The sequence below is a fragment of the Myodes glareolus genome, chromosome 24 (assembly GCF_982192425.1).
Source record: "Myodes glareolus chromosome 24, mMyoGla1.1, whole genome shotgun sequence".
Lineage (NCBI taxonomy): Eukaryota > Metazoa > Chordata > Mammalia > Rodentia > Cricetidae > Myodes > Myodes glareolus.
In genome coordinates, this window is record NC_142049.1 from 35,273,774 (window position 1) to 35,293,793 (window position 20,020).

General features: G+C 44.6%; 1 non-coding gene across 1 annotated transcript; it reads left to right on the plus strand.

Moving 5' to 3' along the window:
• The first annotated feature begins 2,523 nt into the window (after positions 1-2,523).
• Positions 2,524-2,595, plus strand: Trnae-uuc (transfer RNA glutamic acid (anticodon UUC)). Its single transcript has one exon. It is a non-coding gene; the product is annotated as a tRNA-Glu (tRNA).
• Positions 2,596-20,020: the final 17,425 nt, after the last annotated feature.

Consider the following 20,020-nt stretch of genomic DNA (forward strand, 5'->3'; position numbering starts at 1 on the left):
GACTCAGGCCTCTATTGAACTTATCAATGGCTGAGTCCTAGGTGATAATGGTTGAAAGTAAAAGAACTTCCTTTAAGTGACCTGACCATTTTTAACTTACCTTGGCTGGCTCCTACACTAACGCCAGGTTCAAGGAGACCTTTCTCATAATCCTCTCTGGTGAGAGAAAGTATTTCCAGAAGGCAGGCCTAAGAACTGAAGCGCCTCTCCCTAGGCTCCACTGCTCAAAGGCCCCATTTGCCACCAGCCTAGGACCAGGCTTAAATCACAGGGGAGCTTTGGAAGCCACAGGCTACTGGAGCCCCTGTCACTATCCATATTATTAACCCTATTCTGCCAGGGAGCAGCTGGCCTTCCTAGTGCACCACCTACACCCTCCAGTCAGTAGAGCTTCCTGGTCTTTTATTTAGAATGACCATCCTCATGGAATTTCCCATTCCTCTATGGAGACATCGTTTTCTACTTTTTTCATTATTTTTATAATATCTCAATATATCTGTGTCAAGGCCTCAATACAAGAAAATCTCCTGCAGGGATTTCACCCGCGCCATGAGTGGGAAGATTTGGGGCAAACAAGAACAACAAGAAAACGTTGTAGATGGTTTTAATGTTTGGGCCTTGAAAATTACTGGTCGTTTTCAGATATAAAAGTTTCTTAGATCTAAATCTTATTATTAAAGCATGCCAAGGGTTCGCTTAAGAGGCTGAGGCAGGGAGATTATTAGCTCAGAAGCAGAGTAGACTCTGTAAAGAACTTTAAGTCACACACACACCACACCACACACACACACACACACACACACACACACACAGAGAGAGAGAGAGAGAGAGAGAGAGAGAGAGAGAGAGAGAGAACCAAGTATCCAATAAAAGACAGAAACTAGAAATGTGAAGTATTCCTGCCTTGCTCTTAATTAGCCAAGGCTTCTTTCTCATTGTACTTAAATTTCTTCTATACCGCCCTCAAAACTCCTCACCCCAAACTATCAACGAGGCCTTCAGCTCGTACAAAACCCTTTTACGTTTCATAGTGATTCTTTCAATGCAAGAAGCTATTGTCTCAACAAGTAGTACTAACAAATCAGCCCAAATATTCAGTTATTTCATGCAATAAAACTCGATTTCCAACTGTAAACACACACTGAATGCTGCAAGCTGCTTAGATGCTCTGACTCTGTGTTTCGTGGTGCTGCGTCGCCCTGGGCCTCAGAATCCGCAGTATCCGGACCATCAACTGAAAGAGAGAAACAACCACCGTTTTCCTAAGCAGGCCAGCTGCAGTCTGTGCCCATCTTGCGTCCTTTCATGGTTAGACAGACTAGGAAATGGCAAGGGCGACCACACAGCAGGTCAACAGAGAGCAGATCATCTCTAAGTAATCATCTGTAAGGAAGGTGAATGGCCTTATTCTGTCTTAGGAAAACCAAAGAGCCGCACTTCCCAAGTCGTGTTCTTTACTTTTCCACTACCAGCCATAGCTCTGCTCTGCAACAGTCCTTCCTAAATGTCACGACAGGTCTCCATAGGGAATACGGAGTTAAGTGCACACCCTTCTTGGGAGCTGTATATTGTCATAGTCTGTGGCGCTCCTCAGCAGGTGTATTTTAGCACAGTTTTAAATTGTGGGCAGAGCTTACAGTTTGCCAAAGAGTACCCCAGCTTGAGAATCCAAGCCAGAATTCCAGAACCAATCAATCGGTTTGTCAAACAATTAAAATGCAACTGCTATGGTACCAGCAAGCACGTTATCTTCTCCGATCCAATCAGAACTGTCTCCTATTAGGCCTCCCCTTATTTCTGATACTTGCTACTTCCTCCCGGTGGTGGTTTTTGTATGCTTACGAGGATAGCGAACACTTTACAGTGTTTGACTGGTTGTTGATCTTATTTACAGGGGTTTCTTTACGCAGACGCTTGAGAGTATAAAGAATCCTTTAATCATGCCGACATCTGAGCTCCGATGGTCAGAGATTAAATACCCCGCCCCCCCCCCCCCGTAACATAAGGCTACTACGTCAGATCTTAAAATAGCACTTCAAAGGCCTTTTGCGCGTAATATCGCCCTTGTCTGGGGGGATTTCATTCGTTCGGTTTTAGTTCAGAGTTTTGATATAATCTCAATGAAGGAAAATTAAACGGTGAAAATGGGGATCTAAACTGTGATCGGAAAAGCCGGTCTGATAGCCAGCGCTTTTCAAAACTAGGCTCTGAGCCGGGCGATCACGCTCCTGTCCTGCCGTTTCCCTGCACCAGTGTTCTGACCCTTTCAGATTATTGTTCCTGCTACTGCAGAGCAGAGCCTGAAACCGAGTTTTAGAAAGAGGGCCAAGAGAGGAGGAGCTCCTTGAAGCCACACAGCAGCTAGGACAGGGAAGAATGTCCCCAGCATTGCTGAGACAGGGAGGGTGCAGGGCTGGCGCGCAGGCGCAGAACCGGGCCTGCTAAGACTTAGGGCGGGGCGCTGTGGGCGGGAGCAGTTATGAATGATTCAAGAGACTCAAACAACAGAAAGCTTTCGTCAGTTCCCACATGGTCTAGCGGTTAGGATTCCTGGTTTTCACCCAGGCGGCCCGGGTTCGACTCCCGGTGTGGGAACAAGTGGCAATTTTTGTTACAAACGCCTAGATTTTTAAAAGATCTGCTTGCCAAGGAGGAAGACGCCCGTAGTGAACACGTGGAACAATGGCTTTTCAGCGCCGTACAATAGTTAATATTTCACAGTATGATATGCAAACAACGCTGAAGCGGTGCAGTGCAATTAACTGGGCTTTGAGTCCCTAGGGTCCGTCGCTGCTAATAAGCAAGTGATGTTGGGAACAGGGTCGGTGAGAGAAGGAGCCACACTTGAGAAGCTGCTCAGTTCCAGTCCTGTAGTTTAGGGAGGAAACTTTCTGAAGCGCCGTCTCTAAGACTGAGACACTAGGGAGCGGCCTCCAGGAAGAAACAGACTTAGGAGAGGAACTCCGCAGCACTCCAAAAGGCAGCTGGAGAGGCCGCGTTCATTTATTCATCTGGTCACATTGTGCTTAACAACTTCTGGGAAACTGAGGCATGGATCAGCCTCTGGGTAGAATCGCCCTTGTAGTTAAGTTCAAGGTTCCTAGCAAAGCCAGATTTTCAGTGGGAGGCCTTGAAACCTTCAAAGCTGGAAAAAAAAAATCGCTGTGTGTACGCCTGCACGCTGGTCACCGCAATACAGTCTGGGTGTGCAGTGGTTAGTGCACTACCTACAACAGACCAGTGTGGGAACCAATTGCGCCACTCGTAGGGTATAGCTAAACCTTGTCACCAAGCCCATCGTGCTGCAGTCGCTAGTGTCTTTAGTGTGAACTGGGTAATAAAATTCAGTTGAGAAAACAGGAACCTAGACGGAGGAGACCGCAGTCCATTCATAAACCAACAGCATGAATGGCAGACAGAGGTAAAAGTCTGTCTTTGAAGAAGTCACCCTACGATACAAAGGTAGTATTCTCGTTTCTTAACTAGGTATTAATTCTACATTTTTCAGCTTGCATAGGAGTCCATATAAGATATGGCTATAAACATCTTTCGATTTGTTTGCAAATTATTGCTTCAAGGATAATTGCATCACGTGACATAAGACAAATTCTTTTTTAAAAGAATGTATTTTATTAGTTCTTGAAGAATTTCATACAATGCATTTTGATCTCATTCGCTCCAGTTCCTCCCCCAACTCCCCCCCAGATCTACCCCACCTCCTCACCCCTTCAAGGACAATTCTTAAGACTTAATTCTTGCCAAGATTGTTCCTTAGTAAATTACCTGCCAGAGTTTCTTTCCCTCTCACTCCCCTTCAGAAGTCCTTGCTGGCTTCAGCCTTTGTTATCTAAAGCGTTCACCGCAGGCTGTCTGCTGTGGCAGATAGGACAGTCAGTAAGACTGCTCCCCAGTGCTCAACCCCTAGCACTTCAGTTGTATAGAAGCATAATGTGGAGAAGGCTGGGTGTGCATAGCTATTGTCCCAAGGGGGAGCTTTTCATGGTCATTTTCTTGCTTGCCTTTATCCTCTTTCATATCACGGATATTCTTTTTTTCCCTTATTTATTTATTTAAAGAATTTCCACTTCCTCCCCTCCTCCCAATACCCTCCCGCTCCCCCCACTCCCTCTTCTCCTCCCTCACCATTCCCAAGAGCAGTCTGGGTTTCCTGCCCTGTAGGAAATCCAAGTTCTTCCCCCCTCCCTCCAGGTCCAGGAAGGTGAGCATCCAAACAGGCCAGGATCCCAAAAAGCCAGTACATGCAGACGAAACAAGACCCAGTGCCATTGTCAATGGCTTCTCAGTCAGCCCCCATGTCAGCCACATTCAGAGAATCCGGTTTGATCACATGCTCATTCAGTAGCCTTCGCGGTCCTGACTTCCTTTTTCATGTTCTCCTTCCTTCTGCTCTTCATTTGGACCTTGGTGGCTCAGTCCAGTGCTCCAATGTGGTTCTGCTTTCCTTGCTCACGATCTCCCTCCCTCTGCTTCTCATTTGGACCTAGGGAATTAAGTCCAGTGTTCCAATGTGGGTCTCTGTCTCTATCTCCATCCTTCGCCATATGAAGGTTCTGTGGTGACATGCAAAATATTCATCAGTATGGTTCTGGGCCAAGGCCGGTCCAGGCACCCTCTCCTCTGCTGCCCAGGGAACAATCTGGGGATCTCTCCTTGGGCCTGGGAACCCCTCCAGAATCAAGTCTCTTGCAAACCCTAAAATGGCTCCCTTAGTTGAGATATAAACTTCCCTGCTCCCATAACCATCCTTCCTCCCTCCCACCATCCCATTCCCCCAAGCCATCCCCAATCCTCCCCTTCTCCCCTCTCCCTAACCATCTCCCCTTACTTCCACCCCCCCCCCCCCATCCACCGTGCACCCAAGTTTGCCTGGCAATCTTGTCTACTTCTAAAAACGGATATTCTTATTACCCTTCTTGCGTGCACTGAATCAAACTCTATCTTAGATTTCCTTTCCTGCAGACTGTTGATTCGTCTATTCGAGGACTGGAGGATGCCACCTTAAACGAAAAGCCTAATGTTGCAGATAATGCCTTGGTAGCAGTGACCAGTCCCTTGATGGCTGCCAACAAGTGCAGGCTCCAGGGACCCGGGTGGATCTGACAGATGCTGCTGACAGCTATGAGCTATTAGCAGGGACAGCAGTGGTACCTGGGGCTCAGACAACCCTGGCAGTTTCAGGAGATCCTCTGTGGGGCTGACAGAAGTGTGGTTTCCATGGTGACGGTAATACACAACAAGACCCATGGAGAGAGAGGGCGTATCTCAGCAGAATGTCAACCCCTCTCCATTCTTTCAGCCTAGGTGGTGGATTTTGCAGTTATTAGTATCTGAGTAGCTTAATGGTCCACCCTTCTTGCTCCCCTTTAAAAAAAAATCTGTATCTGTATTACATTTCCTTCTCGAAACATCTGTTTCCTTGGCTCTGGTCCATCTGATGCCAACACTGTTACGATGATCCTCATCTTTCTTTAAGCTCTCAGCCTTGTTGACTTCAACTTGAGAGATCAGGGAACATGATGGTTCACACAACAAGACCAATTTGGAGGAAATATTTCATATGCAACTGATGGATAAGCTAGCAAGGCTGAAAAGTGAGTAGCAGTCCAATTGCTCTCCAGAACTTGAGCTTCATGGTTCTCACTTTCAGCTACGCCCACTCTGCTCTTGTCCTTCATTTCTTTAGGATGCATTCTTTCTCATGCAGTACCCAAAATGTCACTTACATGTTGTGGACAGACTGTGGCTCCACCTGTGGTTTACAGAGTCAAACCGCAGGCTTGGCAGTCAGCACTATCTCTTATTTTTGCAGTTCCAAAGGACCACAGATTGATTGGAGGCCATGATCCAAGAAATTTAAGTTGAAAATCTAAAGTCTTGAATAGTTAATTTTCTTTCTAGAATCTCTCCAGTGCAGTCGGGATAGAGGCAGTCCACCACAATAATTTCTTACAGTAACCTTGTGGATCCCAGTCTCTTATTTGTTAAGACACTCCTTTAATCCCAAGTAATACTTAGTGGCAATTTAAGTAAATAGTTTGCTGTTGCCTGTGACTTCTCAATATCTCAATTTCTCTAAGTCACAAGGTCACTGCTGTGTTTGTACCCAAGGAAAAAAATAACAAAAAAATTAATAAAGATCTCTTCTTCGGGGTTCTGATTCCCTGGGCACTGTTGCTTATGAAGCATGTGTCGATTGTTATCTGCCCAGAAAAGTACAATGCCTTGGATGGTTTTTATTTACTCCATTTCTGTGTGCTGGGGATTCAATCCAGGGTCTTATGTGTTCTGTACAAATGGATGGATGGATAGATGGATAGATAGATAGATAGATAGATAGATAGATAGATAGATACAGACAGACAGATAGTAGATGATAGATAGATGATAGATAGATAGATAGAATGGTAGATAGATAGATAGATAGATAGATAGATAGATAGATAGATAGAATGGTAGATAGATAGATAGATAGATAGATAGATAGATAGATAGATAGATAGAATGGTAGATAGAATGGTAGATAGATAGATAGATAGATAGATAGATAGATAGATAGATAGATAGATAGAGGCATTACCAGAACTTAGGAAAATCTGCTGACTACATTGTGACATTCTGCATTAACTATAGGGACCTCTGAGACCTCTTATGCTGGTAACCCTAGTGACAGTCACTTAACCTGTTAGAGTTGTCATTTGGGACATTGCACTTCTTTAGTTTTATTATTTTTCTAAATATTTATTTATTTTATATGTATGTATGTGTGCTGCAATATATGTCTGTGCACCATATGTGTACAGTACCCAGGGATACCAGAAGAGGGCATCAGTTACAAGTGGCTGTGAGCCACTCAACTTGGGTGATGGAAACTGAGCCAGAGTTTTCCGGAAGGAAGGGCAGCAAGTGTCCTTAACTCTGAGCCATCTCAGCAGCCCCTGAGACACACTGCTTTAGTTCCAAGCTCATGCACAGGTTTTTAAATTTGTTTTGTTTTGTTACTTCTGGTTGGAATGTCAAAGAGAATGGAACCTGGAAAATCGGGGAAAAAATAATAAATAACTGCCCCTTATTTCCACCTTCTCACCTACTGGGACCTCAAAATGACAGGAGCTAATCGGAAGCCAGTTGGCCAGATGAACCTGTAATGTTTGTCAGGGTTTACCACTCTGCCGCAGGCCGGCACCAGTCATATTTCTTGTGTTATTTGCTGATCTTCAGGCCCCTCTGAAAATGAACTTATTGCTTTGGAGTTTATATAACACAGCACTCCCAAAACACAGCCACATAAAAACAGCCCTGCAGCTCTGCCGAGTCAAGAAGAGCCGGCAAAGCACTTTTGCTAGTTCAGGTGGCAAGCGTCCAATCGCTGTCTGGACAGGATTCGGTGAATATCTGTGTGAAAGCCCGCACCTCGCCACACGGTATTCACTTCTCACAAACCACTGGCGTTTCACAGACGGTGGGTGCTTCCAGAAGGAAGAAAGCAGGATTGAACCCCTCTGCTAATGGGTGGGCTCAGTCAGGTATCGTGGTGCAGGCTTCTAATCCCTACTGTGCTGGAGCCTGAGACAGGAAGTGCTTAAATTGAAATCCATCCTGGGTTACAGATTAAGACCTCATGACAATAAAATAAAATAAATGAAATGAAATAAAAGGCTGAGACCTGAGCCAGCTATTCAGCACAGTTCCACGCTAGCCCAATTCCCAGAGGCTAGAGAGATAAAGCCCCTCCCAGCGGATGAACCGTGGCTGATTTTAAATAGAGGCTGCTCCCGATTTAGAATGGGTCAAGTTTGGAGTTATTGACTTTATCACACAAAATCGATCTGCACTCAGCAAAACCACTTCCAATTTTGAATTTTTCTCTTGCCTTTGGTTAACCAGACGTGCATATCTGCTCTGGAGCTAGGCAGTAACTGAGAGTTCAGGGTCAGCTGTTCCAGGCGAGGGTACACCACTGTTTTCCAGAGTGGGCAGTGTTGCTAAGCTTTGGTGAAGCCGAGGTCAGATGTTTTCAAGACCCTGTTGACTTGACCCGTTCTTTTTATAGCAGTGTTGCTGGGACATTACCGCATCATTAGTCAGGATCCCGTATATGCGGTATTTCTGGAATAGGAACTCTGGCTAGCAAACGGCAGCTCTCCTGCTTCTGAAACCTTGGGCTTGCGCTTTTGAGGATGTGGAAGCAGACTTCTGCTGCTGGCGGCACCACACGTGTCCGATGGGGGTGACCCACAGTCCAAGAGTCGGGTAGCACAGGCCTGCACAGGGCACTGGTGCTGTCAGAAGCAGCAGGACTGGGGTAAAATAAGGAAGAGCTGGGATGTCACAGAGCCTCTGCTGGCCCCGCCAGGTCCAGCATGGCAGAAGATTTGGCCTCCTCTGCAAGAACTGGCATGTACCACTACTGACTTTCACCAGAAAGAAACTTAAACTCCCTAGATACTGTTAAGCTGGAAAAAAAAACCAAACAGATTTTTAATATGCCTCCTTTCTTGTCAGTCAACCTAAAATGAAATTTTCTTTTTTAAAAAACTAGCAATCTAAGATTGAATTTTATTCACGTCCAGCCAGAAAGCATTGGTTTGATCAACAAATGAATAGAGATGGAGAAATTTTTATCCTGGGGAAGGACCACGTAACCTGCCCAATTTTCCCTTTTTGTTTTGGCTACTAACCAGTTGAGAGCACCAAGCATTTAGCCATTTTCACTGGCTATCTCCTGCCCTCCTCTAGACCAAGTCTCCCTTCCCTACTGCCTCTGTCCCCTGGACAAATACAAGCAATAAAGAAATGACTTGTGGGCAGCCACACTAAAGGAAACTTCCTTTTTACTGAGAAGGCATGTCAGATGCAAGCTTTCCTGTCAGGAGAGGAGGATCATAGGAGGCCAATCACACACATATAAGACATGGTTTATTCAGCAGCGGGCCACTGGGCAGGCGGAAGCAAGCAGACACCCAACGCCCACAAGCACACAGGAGAGCAATGGCACCCATGCAGGTGGGCACATAGTGCTTGGAAATAGCACACAGACGTAGAGGGAGACACCGGCTGATGGAAGACAAAGGCTCAGTTTCCTCACCTCAATGTTTTATTAATACACAATCATACAAAAGAGGCATATGCCAAAAAGTCATATATTAGATTTACTTTGGGGTTCCCCGAACATTCAGTGCAAGCCATTTTGTGCTTGCTCATAGCACCCTCACACTAGCATGTTTCTAGCCGTGTTTTACCTGATTCATACTAGATCTCTGTTCTCTAAACTTAAACTGGCTCTTTGAGCCTTTGGTGCCTAACAAGCAATGGCCTTATAAATAACAAACAGTAATTGACCTTTTGTTAACGTCATCCTTATTAGGAAGAATGAGGTCCTCCTGTGATCCCCGAGAGGGCAGCCAAGATAAAATTACCTTGTGACATGCAGTAGCTCGCGAGATTGAAAAAAGGGCCATTGTACTCACCTTCACACAAACTGTAACAATCTCGGTCGACACCCCAGCTCCGTCCTCTTTACTTGAGGATCTTATATTGCCCTGGAGACCACTACTCCTGTCATTCCCCTGAGGATTTTAGCAGAAATATTTCATTCACGGTAACATGCCGGCAATTCGGATGGACTCTTTAAAGGTGGAGTTAATATTACGTCCACATTAAAATGCAAAAGAGTATCAAAGGAAACACACTCCCCCAAAGGGCATCTAAAGCACAAGTCCACATTCGTGGCACCATTGCCAGTCTGATTTTTAAGGTATATATTTATTGCTGCAAACAGTGTCTCATTATGACAGTTCATAGTCCTAGCAAATGCATTTTGGTCATACCCACATCCCATCCACTGTCCCAAAGTCTCCGCTTCTGCTTTCATGCTATGTAGTTTGTAAAATTTGGATCCTACAGATGAAAAAAAAAATGAAATATCTCTTCTTTTGAGTCCGTCCAGTTTTTCATTTAATATGATAATTTCCATTTCCATCCGTTTACTGCAAACCATACCCTCCCGTTGTTCCTTTAGGATGAACAGACACGTCTGCACACACACCAGATGCGCTTTCTTCTTCACCTGGATGGACGTCTAGGCTCTCTCCACATCTGGGCCATTAGAAGTCGTGGTGGATACGCAAGGATGTCTGTGGTTGACTTAGAATTCTTCAGGTTTCTACCTAGGGGTGTGCAGCTAGCTGACACCGGAGCTCTCCTTCTAGGGTGTTCTTTGTCGTCGTCCCCCCATAAATCCACAAAGATTCCACATTATCTGCACCAGTTTGTGTAACAGCAGCCCTGGTACCAGAGTCCCTTTGCTCTGACCATTCATGAGCCAAACCTTTGAGATCCATAGGCTCTTCTAGACGTGCACAGGTAGACAGAGGACATAGGATACTTCACACGTCCAGACGACTATCAACCACAATGGGGCAGAAATATCTGCCGACAACCCAACAATAACTGTGTGTTTAGCATTCAGCAGTCCATCAAGCCAGCAGAGACTGTGGTCTTAGCGCTTAGCGCTAAGGTTTTGTAGGCAGTTTCCCCATGCAAAAAACAAAAAAAAAGGCATCATCCTTACTCTCTAGGGAGCTGTGGAAGGAGTAGCCGCTTAAGATAAACACGAAGTGAAAACACAAATAACGTGTGTGTGTGTATTCAGCAAATTGTCCACTTCTTTGAGTGAAGACGTCCCCTGTGGAAATCGTCATTGCCTGATTCTACTAGCATCTGGCCTCTAAGCAATCATGGTTTGAATTGATCCTCTAAAGGAACTTCCGGCAGACTTGCTCCTCCGTATCAGAACGTTGAATCTGAAGCCAAAACATCCCACCTAAACAATCCCCAGCTTCCCTAAGCAATGGCTATACTAGAAAGAAACCTGGGTAAGGGCTTTGGGACACACAATAGCTGCTTACTGAAGGCGGGAGTCATCTTTCCCTAGTCACCGCGCCCTGACAATACCATCATCTCAGAAGCTGCTAGGTCCTGTCGGGAGAAGTCTAAGCTGCAAGGGACTGCGTTTTTCCCAGAATCTGAATTATGTCAGATGAAGGGTAGTGAATCAGTCCATCAGTCATGCTACTTGAAGATCCTCAGGAAAATCTGTAGACACCGAGGCTTTTCCCAGCCTCCCTCTTGGGGCTACACTCATGCACATGACGATGAGGAGACACCAAGGTGGCAACACACCCTATGGCTCCAGAGAACAGGAAGGACATTGGCTCTGTCTTTGGCAAAATGTTGCTTCTTGCTTCCGTGAATTTTCGCCTGTGTCCTTTCTCTATACACTGTTACCCTGAGTGTCCTCTGGTGAGCAGGTTACACTGTGGCGGACAGCGATTTTCCAGAACTTGCAGATGGTGTCAGAAGGGCAGTATTTAGGGGCCTGTCCCTCCAGCATTTTTACTCACAAAGCCTCCATGTCTAGAGCTCCAACCAAGGCTTCAAAAGAGTTGATTGTGACAACCCTAACTTCTAATATGGCAGTTGCTCTTAGCATTGAGGCTCACAGTCTACATCTTAGCTTCTAAGTATGACCTCCATTGTATGGAACCAAAATTCCACATAGAGGGATAAACCAAGCACAGAGACAAAAGGTACAAGATTAGTTAGCATAGCCTTCTGAGCTGTAAAGTAAGAATACACTCAAAGGATAATCAATATCCATCAGAGAGACACTGAGACCGTCACAGGAAGCTTGCGTATTGATAAAACTCGCAAACTGACTCAATAAACCCAATGTTTGCTAGTATGGCTCTCCAGCAAGCATGTGAAAAGCTGGGCGGAGTTGTGCATGCCTCTAATTACAGAACATGGGAGGCAGAGATAGATGGATTGTGGGAGCTCACCGGCCAGACAGCCTGACCAAACCAGTTGAACTTCAGGTTCAGTGAGAGACCCTGACTCAAAAACATATGGTGGAGAGCAATAGAGAAAGGTATTCGATGTTAATCTCGGGCATCCACACCTGTGTGTACAAACATATGCATTCAAATATACATACATGCATTCCCAAGAAATGGTAGTGACTTTTTTTATTTAAAACAAGAGAGTCACAAGACTATAACAGATATAAACGGGAAGTTTGATGAGCAAAGGGCATGAGCAGTTTCAATAGTCTCAGGGATTCTGGGTTTCCCTCTTGCCAGAGTGAACTGCTTCGTGTTATGATGATATAAGATACCCAATACCTTGCTCGGAGACAAAAGACTTTATTACCCCGTATTTGTCATGGAAACTTTTGTCCTCTAAACTCAGTGGAGATGATGTGGAAGCAGCTTGATGGAGTCCACATACACTGTGGGTTTATCCCACAACTCAGGCCCCCTGAGCTTAGAAAGCCCCAGGTGTTTGTAATGGGATTCCAGAACACTGTACAGCCTTTGCTCCCAAATGAGATGCTATTTTTATAATGCCGAAGAGCGAAACTTGCCTCTGGTCCAGCGGGAGACATTCTCTCTGCCTTAACAGAGCTATCTGCTGTAACAACATTCTCACAGACACAAGCCAGCGAGAAGGCTGCCAGTGCCTTCCAGATGCGCAGAGATGAAGCGCTTGCAGCCAAAGCCTGTCCAAGGGCTGTGAACTCAGCACAGACAACAATGACTAGGTACCTGAGGAAGGAAGCTGGAGCATCCAAGACTGGGTGGGAAGCACGTGGAAACTCCTCCCAGGTTAGCACCCTGCAGATGAAAACAGGGGAAACGCAGTGTTACCTGCACCACTTGGAACTGTTTTCTGGGTCCTCTTCAAAGTGCTTTCTCTTATGTCTGTGCCTTTGAAAGGTCGGGAGCTTGCAGCACTTGGTGCATGCTGGTCCTCATTGTGTCAGTGATGCCGTTTTAGGCTTTGGGTAAAAATAATAAGAGCATCGGGAATCTCCTGAACCAATCAAGGTAGCCAGGTCTGGAGTGGATGAAGTGAAGACAGGGTGTTGGGAGAGACATGGATAGATGGGATAAGCTTTAAAGATGCCCCGTCCTCAGTTGCCACAACCAGAGAAAGAGTCTGCCTATTCTTTGCCATGCATCTCCTGCAGGCATGGTGTCTCTTTATATCTATAAAGTCTGTGCAGTGACCTACTCAGTCACCTGACGCTGTAGGTTAGGAACTCACGATATCAGAGAACTCCTTCACCGATCGCCATACATTACTATGAGAGAGAAGAGAGAGTGGGGGATTGGGTTTAAATATGTATGTGAATGCACACACACACATCCACATATGATTTCATCTTTGGCAGCAGAGGTTAAAACACTAATCAGCATGCACCAGCAATAGCTACTACGTATTCAAAAGTTTAAGCCACCAGTCATTTTGACGTCACGCGACTGTTGTATTTTTAGCCTTGCTTTGTTCCCTGCTGCTTGGCGACCGGCTGTGTTCAGGAGCCATGAAAGCACGTGGTGCGCACCCTCTGCCTGCAACTTTGCTGGTCTTCCTCAGCCGCCTTCCCCTAGGGTGGAGTCTGGTGGTCCTGCTATTTTCTGCCTTCTCTTTCGAGTTATCCGACCGTTGGAAAAATGAATCCACAGGCTGTGTTCTTCCTTTGCCGCACTAATCTATCATTCAATAATAATGTTCTGTTCAGAGCTGTGTTAATTAAAGAAAACAAGCACCACGAGGAGAGTGTTGCTTCAAGTGTCATTAGTCACAACAACCTGATGTTCTTTTCTTACTGTCACTTTTAGAACTCTTGCTGCCTTGGTAACCTGTAGTAGCGTTTCTATATTGTGTCATTCATATTCAGTTGGTTAATTTACTCCTTCCTTTATCCTTTCCTTTCTTTTCCACTTTTTTCTTTTTACCATCAGGAAGACAAGCTGCTTTTCCCTCGCTTTGATGGAGTAATAAGGAACAATGATAGATACATCCGCTCCTGAAAATAGAGTATGTCGAGGGGAAATTTTTATCTTTCGTCTGTATACTCAAAGGCTCTATTAATAAAAAATTTGAAGAAGTGAGTTCAGATTGAATCTCCCAGGTTCTAGCTCATCAGAAGCCAGTTATCCTAGGACATAATTAGTAATCCGTGAAACAGCAGACAAGCAAAGCAGTCACAGAATTGAGGTACATTAAGTCACACGTGAAAGTCAACATGTAGTTTTGAGTTGGCTCTCTTGCTATACAGGGGTTGTAGAGCTCCCTTGTCCAGCTCAGATATGTTTTGGGGTTTTCAGTTTTGCCACTGACGCCCCTAGAATCAACTCCAACATGTAATCAGAACAAAACCTTTTGGGAGTAGCAATCAAGGGGGGAAAACCTTCTAGGGGTAACAGGAAGTATCCTAGAAGATTCTAGACTTGCTCAACAGAGAGAGTCAAGGTCCAACTGGCAGCGACATTCACACTCAGCACCCGACACTCACGGACAATCCTCAGTTCTCCTCTACTGTGTGATTGGGTTATGGTATGCTTTCAGTCCTCAAAAGTCCACGTGTTGGAAGCTTCGTCTTCAATGTGCCAACAGGGGGAGGTAGAGGATTCATCAGAAGTTGGAACCTAGTGGTCATGTGTTAGAAGTTGATAGGGTCAGAGTCTTGAAAGCTGCAACAAACTGCAGCAAGCTTGGCTACAAACCTCAATAGGCCGACTACCGAAACAAGCTACAGCGAAAAGCGCCAAGTGGAGAGATGCATCCCCGGCAGCCACATCCCAAACAGGAGCAAAGAGGCCCAGCAACTCCTCCTCCATCCTGTCCTTGAGGGTTTTGACTTGAAGTTGAGGTTGAAATAGACAGCAAAGGGGATGCATAACTGAGCAGTTCTGGCCAAGGTTTCTTCCTACCCATCCTTCATCCATTACCTTCTAGAACCCAGTGGTCTGATAAACTATCAGAACGGAAAGAATTATCTTTCCTGGAGATAAAGCTCTCACTGGCTCTGGCTGGCTCTGGCTTTGTCTTTTCCCAGCATGAGATCCTTAGGGAAATTCCCCTTTCTTGGGTGGGGGGGGGGGCGGGAATCATTCTTTAAATAAATAGTCTGATAGCCAAAAGGAGGATCACCAAGGTCTCTAGCACTTCTTCATTCCTTCGGATAGGACCTGCACCTGGCTGTGGGAGCTCTCCCTCCCACCACTGGGATTCCATTAGGGCATCCACAGAACCAACCTGGATCATGAGCCACACCCTCGCACCTCCCCAACTGTGAATACAATAAACCGTTTGGAATAAAACAAGCAAACTCAGGCAGCTGTATAATAACAAGATAAACAACAAGATGAATTCTTAAATCTTTCCATTCACCAACTTTTCACCTGAAAAATCTCTACACAGCCCTGAGTTCCCAAATATATAAAATAGGTGTGTGTCGGTTAGCCGTGAAGAGACACCATGACCACGGCAGCAACTCTTACAAAGGAAAATGTTGAATTGGGGTGGCTCATGTACAGTTCAGAGGTTTAGTTCATTAACATCTTGGTGGGACATGGCAGCATCCAGGCACACATGGTACTGGAAAAGTAGCTGAGAGTCCTGTATCTTGCAGGCAATGGGAAGTGGTTTGTTTACTAGGCATGGCTTGGTCATATATGAGACCTCAAAGCCCACCTCCACAGTGACATACTTCTTCCAACAAGCACAACCAATCCAAGAAGGCCACACCTCCTAATAGTGCCCACCACATTCCACTCAGTGGCCCCCAAAGGCTTGTAACCATATCATCATGCAAAAATTTGCACTAGTTCAACTTCAAAAGTCAACAAAGTCTATAGCAGTTTTGAATTTTTTTACAAGTCTCAAGTTGACAGTCTCTTCTGAGATTCAAGCAATCTCTTAACCGTAATTCCCTATAAAATCAAAATCAAAAAGCAGATCACACACTTCCAACATATAGTGCTACAGGATCTACATTACCATCCCAAAATGTAGGGAAGGGAGCAGAGTGAGGAAATACTGGACCAGAGCAAGACTGCAAACCAGCTGGACAACTGGTTTTGTTCATCTCCATGTGTGATGTCAAAATGCTTTTCAAATCTCCACTCAAAACTTTCCGCTGTGGTGTCTGAAACACACTTCTTTCTCTTGGGCTGGTTCCACTCCTTGGTAGCAGCTTCTGTCAGCAGGTGTCTCGCCGCTCTGGCATCTCCAACAGGGTCTCCAAAGCAACCCAGGCTTCAACTTCACAGTTTCATGAAATGGCCATTCTAGGCATCCATTCAAGAACACGCTTGACCCCTACCTGGCCTCAGTAGCTCTCTTTCCTTGCAGAGGAATATTCCATCACTCCTTCCTTCTATCCTTAAAGCCAGAACCACATGGTTGAAACTGCCAAGTTCTGCTGCTTAATGGGGCAGGAATGTGGCTTGCCCATTCAATTACATCTTCACCAACTTTCTGATTTGATGGATAACTGTGAGGGCCCACAGTTGTGAGCCTGTTCCACCTTGACTGGATGTCAGAGAGTTTGAGCTTATGTTTGCTCTTTCAAAGTTATTGACAACAGATGTGGCTACAAAAGAGATGTGACTTAGGGTGTGTCTAATTAGTATTTTGGGTGTAGAGGTGGATCTGCTCCACCTGGACCAAAGATTGAAGTATTAAAGTCTATTCCTTATATCATGTTAATAAAGCCTGTTGCCTCCCCCTTCTCTTTTCGAAGTGAAATAAAGGATTCAGGATTCTGTATTCATTGAATTTCTCTCCCCACGCTGTTCTGTGTTTCTTTCTCTTATTTCCTCATATCTCTGTTCCTTTTGCTTATAATTCTAATCCTCATGCTCTTACCCTGGAACGTACAAACCCCGTCAACTCTGGTCTTTGAGAGTTAACCATCACTGCCTATGCTTGGCTATCCTAGAACTTTCTCTGTATACCAGGCTGACCTCAGACTCAGAGATCTGTCAGTCTCTTCCTCGAGGGCTGGGATTAGAGGTGTGCACCACCCAGCTCTAAGCTTTTCTTTTGGAAACTTAGTTGGGTGGAATCTTGCCCTGAGTCACCCCACCATTTATTCCACTTCTTAATCTCCTTGAATATAGGATTTAGCTTTATTCTACTTTCTGGTGCCCCTCTTCCCCTTAAATGTTTTCCTTGCTTAGCTTTCTCCCTTACATTCAGTATCGTCATTAGAGTTAACACTAATAACCACATGACAGAGTCTACACAAGGCTGTTTGGGATTTCCTCTGCCAATGCAACTAATCACAAACTCTTCCCTTCAGCTTCAGGCAGATTTTTAGGACAACAGCATAAAGCAGCCACATTCTTCAACAAAACATCACAAGAACAATTTCTAGACAACATACTAAAATTCTTCTCATCTGAAACCTCTTGAACCAGCCCCCAAGAGTTCAAATTACTCGTAGCACAAATGTCTTCTAGGATGCTACTGGTTGTGACCCACTAAGGCATTCCATTGCTTTCCTAACTTAAATTCCCAAAGTCCAAATCCCTGTTCCTCGTATTAACCCCAGTTTAAGTTGGGGTTTCTATTGCTGTGAAGAGACATTATGACCCTAGCAACTTTTATAAAGGAAAACATTTAACTGGGGTGGTTCTCTTACAATTCAGAGGTTTAGTCTTTTATTCTCATGGAGAGAAGCAAGGAAGCACGCAGGCAGACGTGGTGCTGGAGCTGAGAGTCCTTAAATCTTGATCCAAGGGCAACAGGAAGTGAATTGTCACACTGGGTGTGGCTTGAGCATCTGTGAGACCTCAAAGCCCACCTCCAGTGACACACTTCCTCCAACAAGATCACACCTAATTCACAAGGTCACACCTCCTAATAGTGTCACTCCCTTTGGGGGCCATTTTCTTTCAAGCCACTGCCAGGTATTAAAAGAAATATTTGCTGCTAATAATTTATAAAGATACTTTAAAAATAATTTCTTAGTATACATAAAAGTTTATCAATTGTTAAACCTGAAAGCACATTAGATACTAATTTGATGAAATTATTTATTTATACATAAAGATTTAAATCTTGGCTGGATATTTGATACTTCAAACACAGAACATTTTCAACTTTTCATAGCTAAACTGCATTTTGATTTTATAATCAATGTTCAGAATGTCATTTGATGTTAATATGTAGTGTGAAATAACAGAAATAAGTTTAAGGCCATTTCAGAACTTTTGTCATAGTCCTAAGCCAAAATGCATTTAATGATTTTTTTAAAATAAAAGTCAAATCAGCAATTCAAATAGTAGGGCTTTTTTTAAATCAAATATTCTAACACAGTATAATCCAAAAACATAATCTGGAGTTTATATGCTGAAGAACTACAGAAAGGAAGCATTACAGGCTTTGGTCTTCTTCAACTAAGCACTCATGCTTCTAGAAGAGCAGAAAACTCTGTATATTTATCTCTCTCTAATTCATGGCAGGCAATAATCTCTTATCTGAACTAATGGGTGGGGAGTCTGTATTGACACTGTCTGGGAAGCTTGCTGTCTGTTCAGAACCAAGGCTGCAGTAAACTTGTGACATCACAGGAGTCTTTACAGAAACACCTCAGATTCATTTCAAGTTTGACTTTGAATTTATTTTTTCATCATGTTTGCAAAGCTTTCATTGCTGTCACATTTTCACCCCAACACGCCCCCACCAGGGTCCCTAACACACCCCTTCCAGGGTCTTCTGTTTCACAGTCTACAAATCTCATGATTTCCAAGACAATCTAGGTTACTCTTGTTTCTCTCGCTTTCTAATTGGAAGGCTCAACCCTGACCTGATCGTTTTTTTTCCCTACCCAAACCCTCCCTACCTGTTTGAAATAATCTGGTCTGTTTCCAGGGTGACTCCTTGACCCTAATTCCTGGCAATTCTTTAACCTGTTTCATAACCTATGCTGCTGTGTGGCTTCCAAATACGTCAACAATGAAACAGATGCCCAGATTTTATGTAGTCCAATGTATATTTATTGGGCATTTACTGTATGACAAGCTTTTAGAAACCACTGTGTGTGGGGGGGTGGATAACAAATGGAGGTTCAGCCAAGAGTTTTGACAGAGTGCAAACCAGCATCAGAGCAGATCTTCCAGTGTGATTTACAAAGATAGAGACTGATTGTCATAGCTCAGGCAGAAGGACGAGCTGAACTTAAAATTATCTGGAACTTTGCGCAGAAAATAATGCCAGAAGTGAAACTTTAAAAATAGCATACAGGATATAAAGGTAATCAGAGCACCGTAGCACAGGAACATCATGGAAAGAAGTACAGGGCACAAGGCACGGAGACACAAGAAGCTGTGGGACAGAATGGCGTGTGTTACTAAAAAAGAAAAGGAGAGAGGGTGGAGAGAGATCTCCAGACGAAACGTTTATATGGCCCAATAAACCTCTCCACCAACACAGTAATCCAAATCAGGCCAAATCAAACAGAATTAGAAAAAAGCTCAGGTTTCATGGATGCCAGCACTCCTGGGTAGCTGGGGAAGGGAGACCAAAAAAGAATGTGTTCGTTCTGGGGTGGGGAGGCATTTAAATAACCTAAGGGAAGGGTCTAGAGCCTCTCTGTGGAGAGGTCGTTGGTTGGCGGGCTTTCTCGGAGGTGGAGTCTGGACTGAGGCAACTTCCGGAGGAGGGGGCTTGGGATGGAAAGTTCCACCCAAACATTCCAGATTCCTTGGATACAGGGGTTGGGGTGAAGCCTGGACCCAAACATTCCAGACTCTTTGGGTATATAGATGTCAGCAGCTGGGGTGACACTTCCAACCAAAAACCCCAGACTCTTTGGGTCCAGGGGTGCCCAGGGGCCGGGGTGAAGCCTTAACTCAAACATGACCAACAAAAGAAACTGGGAAATAGGGAAGAATCCTTAAGAGGAACATGGTCCAAGGACGTTTCTCACATTTGCCTCCTCATGGGACTGCTTTGCAGTCCCAGGTTTAACCATAGTTATTGCTATATGCTACGTTAGCATTATTTTTTCAACAGATGTTTGAAGATGAGATTCATTTTAAATATATATATACATACATATGTGTATATATATATGTATATATATATATAGTTTATTCTTCTTTCATGTATTACATGCCAACCACAACTTCTGACCCATCCACTC